The following is a 6,261-nucleotide window of genomic DNA, read 5'->3' as shown; positions in this document are numbered from 1 at the left end:
CTGAACTGCAAAGATGATTTGAACTACAAGCTCCCCGGCTGCTCCTTGGAAACCCTATACAGGGTTGCTATGAGTCAGAACTGAGGTTCTGGTGCCATGTGCCTTATCTGCATTACTAACAAAATTTTCCATTCCCTTGGTGGGCCACAAGTACCTCCTTTGCATACTGTTGCTAAGTGCCATTGAGTCAGTTCCAACTCACAGTGATTGTAATGGGTTTCCAAAGAGTGGCTGGTGGGTTTGAACTGCCAACCTTGCTGTTAGTAGTCCAGTGTTTATCCTACAGCATCACACCAGGATTCCATATTTGTATAATCTCATCCAATTATTTGATGGAAGTTACAAAACCATGACAATAAATGCTATATACAAGTGATCCGTTGCAGCACACTTAGCCATCATGTAAGCCTAGGGCAAGGCCTTCTGAGGTTCTCGGGCTCACAGTGAGTGCTCTCCTCTGATCTGTCACTTCTTTGGCCTTTTACTGCTTTGCTTATTTGCGATCTGTTTCTCTGTTGTGTTTTACCCATTCTTCCTGCCCATAAGCTCCTTTTCTGCTCCTTTGTATCCTCTTGATGCCTTGTAGGGTGCCTTAATCATAGCTGGGTTCTGTCGGTCTTTGTGGATTGACTGCTTAATTGAAGCTAGGGTACATGGAGGAAGGCTTATTTCCAAGGGCCCCCCAGTGCAATGTCCTTAGGTTTGAGATCATTTTATGCTCCCTTTCATGGTGGGATGAAGAATGAGTAACAGTCTGAATGAATCATTCAGTGTGTCCTGAGTTGGGAAGGGAGAAAGAAAGAGGTATCTGTACATGTCATTTTCAATCATGTTGACTTGTATTGCCTGGTCTTATTCAGTCAAACAATGAGAGCTGGGGGAAATGGTCAAACATCGGACTTGTTTCATTGAAACAAAGTAACTGGCTAATGTACAGCGTTTTCCTCTCGGCAGAATTTGCTGGCCTCAAAAACCATAGCCAGTAGCTGAACTGAGGCAAATAGGATCAAACCTGGGATGGAAGTAGCAACACGGCAGTGTTAATTTTTTGCCTTATTGCTGTAACCTTGCTCACAAAGGATATATGGGAGAGCAAGGACTTGGAGAGTGGGAGAGGGGAAAGAAAAGAAAGTCAGATTGTGAGGAAGGGCTGGATGAAGACAAGAAAGTTACCAGTCAGTATTCAGGGAGCGTGGAACGTGTCCTTGGGAAGCCAAGGGAGGTCTTGTTCCCTGAGCTCACAGAGGACTGGCAGGCTCATCTTTCTCCCAGCTCTTCCCAAACAGCCAGGTCAGCCTCCACCCCCACTGGACAGTTTGAAGACCCTGTTCTCTCCATGCTCCTGGGCATCAAAGGGACCCCTCACCACTGCCTTTTAGCAAGGTTGGGTTTAGATCTTCCCTCAAGCCTTGTGTTTTAGATTGAATTGTGCCCCCCAACATATAGAAAAGTATATTTCGCTGTATTGTGCTTCACGAATATTGTGTTTTTTACAACTTGAAGGTGTGTGGCAACCCTGAATTGAGCAAGTCTGTTGGCGCCATTTGTTTTTCCAGCAGTATGTGTTCATTTCATGGCTAGGTGTCACATTTTGGTAATCCTCACAAGATTTCAAACTTTTTAATGCTACTTCAAACTTAATAGACTACAGTATAATGTAAGCTTACTTTTATATACACTTTGTTGTTATTGTCAAGAGCCATTGAATCTGTTTTGATTCATAACAAGCCTGTGTAGGATTTCCAAGGAGTGACTTGTGGGTTTGTACTCCTATTTTGTGGTTAGTAGTCCAGTGCTTATCCTATAACGTCATACCACTCCTCTGTATGCACTGGTTGTTGTTGTAGTAAAGTGCCGTCAAGTTGTTTCTGACTTATACCGACCCTGTATAGGGTTTCTAAGGAGCATCTGGTGGGTTTGAACTGTCGACCTTGTGGTTCACAATCCAGTGCTGATCCTACAGTGCCACACTGGGAAACCCCCAAATTTGTGGGGTTCTTTACTGTGATATTTGCTTTATTGTGGTGGTCTGATTTCTATTTGTATTGAAATCGTAACCCCTGTGAATGTGACCCTGGTTGGAAATAGGGAGTTTCTTTTGTTATACTAATGAGGTCATATCAGAATAGTTGTTGTTTCAACTCATAGCCACCCTGTATAGGGTTTCAGAGGAGTGGCTGGTGAGTTTGAACTGCTGACCTTGTGGTCCAGTGCTTATCCTGCAGCACCACACCAGAGTAGAATGGGTCCTATGGCTAATCCCTTCTGCGTACTGTCTTTTAAAGAGAGTAGAAGAGATGCAATGACATCCACATCCACACACAAACAGGGCAAGACAACACTGAGATGATGGAGCCAGATGCATTAACAAGCCCAGGAATGCCAAGGATGATAGATAAGCAGTCGCAGAAGCTAGGAGAGAGGCCCACTGATGGAACCAACATGGCCAAAAACCTGATTTGGAGATTTTGCCTCAAGAACCGTGAGAAATAAATGTTTGTTCTTTCAAGAGCCCCATGTGTGGTATTGTGTGCTGGCAGCCTTACTCATCTAAGACAGCCTGGGAAGCTGGTTCCCTGGTACAGCTAACTTGGGGTGGGAGGAAGAACAGGTAGCCTCTTTCCTGCCTTTTGTAAACTTAACTAATTAATTTAAAAAAAATATTGAGTTTATTTCACATGTGTATTTTTGTCTCCCTACCATTTCCATGTGTCTGACCACTGCTACTACTACGTCCTATCATAACATTCCATTCATACTTAGAACCAAGCAAAGGGTGGGGTTCCATCTTTTAAAAGTAAACAGGCATTTTGGACAACACATTCTTGGCAAAGGAACCTGGACAACATTTATCAGGCATGGTAGAGAAAGTTCTCACTCTGAATTATAAAAAAGGACAGCCAGATATCAACTGTTAGAGAAATAAAATAAGATGGAAATTTTTAACAAACTGTTTAAACTATTTTCTTAAAGAGATTTCCTCCACTGCCAGTGATCTTAAATAGCCTCTTGGTCTGTCATCCGGAAACAATTCTTCACATAATTGATGAATTTGGCTTCCACCTTGGGAAGGGAACCATCTTTTTCTATGCTTGCTTGCATTTTTGCTTTTATATCTTCTACAGAACTAGGTCCTTTTGGTGTTTTATTCCCTGTTTTTTTATAAGGATTCTTGACCTTTCGATCTTGGTGTTGATGGTTTTGAGTCTTTTTCATTCTGGTTTGATTTTTGTGCATTTTTAGATGGAGTATCCCATATAGATTTCTTCACTGGAACTTTTTCTTCAGTTTCATCATCATCAAAATTATCATCATCATCATCTTTGTCATCATCATCATCATCTTCATCTGCAGCAAGCTTTACTTTTTTTCTGTGGAACCTTGTTATCACTTGTAGGGGCAGACCGCTTTCCTGATCTACTTAAGAGTTTCATGTCTTCCTCCTCTTCATCATCTGACTCTACATCTTCCTCCACAGCTACCAAGTGCGGTCCACTAATATGCACAGGCTCTGAGGCACACTTCAACCGTAAGACCACTGGTGGCATTTCAAAGCCCCCAAGGGAGACTGTTGGCTGTACACACATATTTAAAGTAACCAGTGTGACTTTAATAGGTCTACCTTCATAATTCATTGCCTCAGCTTCAACAATATGCAATTCATCCTTGACACCAGCCCCTAAACTGACCATTCTTAATGATAAGTGGTGCTCATTTTCCTCATTAGCCACCTTACAGTGATCATCTTTATTGGCTTTTAGTTCACAACTGAAAAGATAGTTTGGGGGCCTCAGAGGATTCATGTCCATATCCATCGATTCCTCCAGGGGGCGATGGTGCGCACTTAAGCGATAGAGAAGAAGGGCGGAGAGAACTGGGTTGCTGCTACTGAAAACAGCTGCGCAGGACGGAATCACACCAGGCCTAATTAATATTTTTGATTAGCAATGCGGGTATATGGAGGGAGGGGAAGACGCCGAAAGGAATAGTAAGAGCTTAAGGCAACAGAGGTAAATTCTGTTATAAACACAATCCTGCAGTGACAGTGATCTGCGAGTAGATGCAGGGATAGACACATAGACTGAATGCGTGAAAAGTTAGACGTACACCCACAAATGTATACCGGTTTGACAGAAGATATTTGTACATGGGTAATTACTTTTGCTGCAAATAGATGCCTGAATATGTTGGGGATGTATGAAAAGGTCTTGGACATAACCAAATACCTTGAGGGAATGAGTTGCCGGGCCTGGGGGCTCAGGACCATAGTCTTGGGAGACACCAAGATCAATTGGCATTAACATACCTCACAAGAACAATGTTCTACATCCTACCTTGGTGAATAATTACTTGGTCTTAAAAGCTCAGGAGCTGAAATCTAAGGTGCAAAGAAAAGTGAAGAAAACTGAATACATGTTGTTACCCCAAAACTTGGGTCCAATGCTCTAGAATGAGAGTACAGTTAGCAAACAATCCAGATAAACAAAGAAGACAGAAGTCTTGATTGTTAGGAAGTCGACGACCAGAACACCTACATCACAGAATCTGGTTTGGTGGTCCATGACTTTTTGTGACAAGTGATATTTTTACTAGTTTTAATAATGCTAATTAGAACAATGTGCAGGTTGGCTATAATCTTATCACTTATAACCTTAAGTCTCAAGTTGGAAAGGGAGTACATGATTAACTCTCTAGGTGCCTATTTGTCTTGGTGGCTACTCCTTATCCAAAGTGACAAACAGGGACCAGGCTCCAAGTGGGCCTAGACAACCATTCACATTCCAACCTAAAACAGGCAAAACACACATTCAAGAAATAAGAGCATAGTCAAGTTGTCCCACAATACAGAAAAAGATGGAAAACTCCCAAATTGATTTTATGAAGCAAGCATCACCCTGATACCAAAACCAGGCAAAGATATCACTAAAAAAGAAAATTATAGGCCAGTATCCATCATGAACATAGATGCAAAAATTCTCAACAAAATCCTAGCCAACAGAATCCAGCAACACATCAAAAAAATAATACATCATGATCAAGTGAGATTCATGCCAGTTGTGCAAGGATGGTTCAATGTTAGAAAACAGTCATTGTACCCCACCACATAACTAAAATAAAGGAGCCACATGATCATATCAATTGATGCAGAAAAGGCATTTGAAAAAAATCCAGCATCCATTGCTGATAACAACATGCAACAAAATAAGAATAGAGAGAACTTCTTCAACATAATTAAGGGCATATATACAAATTCAACAGCCAATATAATTTTCAATGGAGAGAAACTGAAAGCATCCCTTTTGCAAACAGGAATCAGAGGATGCTGTTTGTCACTCCTCCCATTCCTATTCAGTTTTGTATGAATCCTGGTGTGGCGCTGTGGGTTAATGCACTGGATTGCAAGGTCGGTTTGAACTGCAAGGTTTGTGGTTCAAGCTCACCAGATGATCCTCAGAAACCCTATATAGGGTCGCTATGAGTCTGAACTGACTCAACAACACTTAACAACAACAATATTGTGCTGGAAGTCTTAGTCAGAGGTGTAAGGCAAGAAAGGGAAATTAAAAAAAAATTTTAAGTAAGGGAAATTAAAGGCATCCAAATTGGCTCCAAAGGTAAGCACAGTACTGCAAATCACAAGGTTGGTGATTTGAGCCCACCAGCTACTCCATGGAAGAAAAATGAGGCTTTCGGCTCTCACAAAGATTTACAAGCCTTGGAAACCATACAGAGGATAGTTATGAGTTGGAACTGACTTGACGGCACTTAACAATAACAACAAATTGGCAAAGAAAAAGTAAAGCTCTTTCTATTTGCAGATGATGTGATCCTATAGTTAGAAAATAAAAAAGATTCTTCAAGAAAATTATTGGAACTCATGGAAAGATTCAGCAAAATGGCAGGGTAAAAGATAAACATACAAAAATCGGTTGAATACCTTTACACTAATAAAGAGAGCTCTGAAAAGGAAATCAGGAAAACAAGACCATTTACAATTGTTGTTAAGTACAAGCTGAATTGGTTCCAACTCATAGCCACCCTATGTAGAACTGAACTACCCATCTTGTGGTTGGCAGTTCAGTGCTTATTCTACAGTGCCACACTAATGCTGCAAGAAGCTTACGTTGTTGATAGATGCTGTGGAGTCTGTTCTAACTCGTAGCGAATCTGAACAACAAACAGAAGGAAACACTGTTTGGTCGCACCATCTTCACAATTGCTGTGTCTGAACCTGTTGGTGCTATCATTGTGACAAACCAT

At 41.3% G+C, this 6,261-nt stretch overlaps 1 pseudogene; it reads right to left on the bottom strand.

Moving 5' to 3' along the window:
- Positions 1–2,967: 2,967 nt before the first annotated feature.
- LOC102830472 lies at positions 2,968–3,898 on the bottom strand (annotated as a pseudogene).
- Between the last annotated feature and the right edge of the window lie 2,363 nt (positions 3,899–6,261).

This window comes from Chrysochloris asiatica, unplaced genomic scaffold, assembly GCF_000296735.1.
Source record: "Chrysochloris asiatica unplaced genomic scaffold, ChrAsi1.0 scaffold05373, whole genome shotgun sequence".
Lineage (NCBI taxonomy): Eukaryota > Metazoa > Chordata > Mammalia > Afrosoricida > Chrysochloridae > Chrysochloris > Chrysochloris asiatica.
The sequence above is the reverse complement of the archived record's forward strand: the minus strand, read 5'-3'. Positions and strand labels throughout refer to the sequence as shown.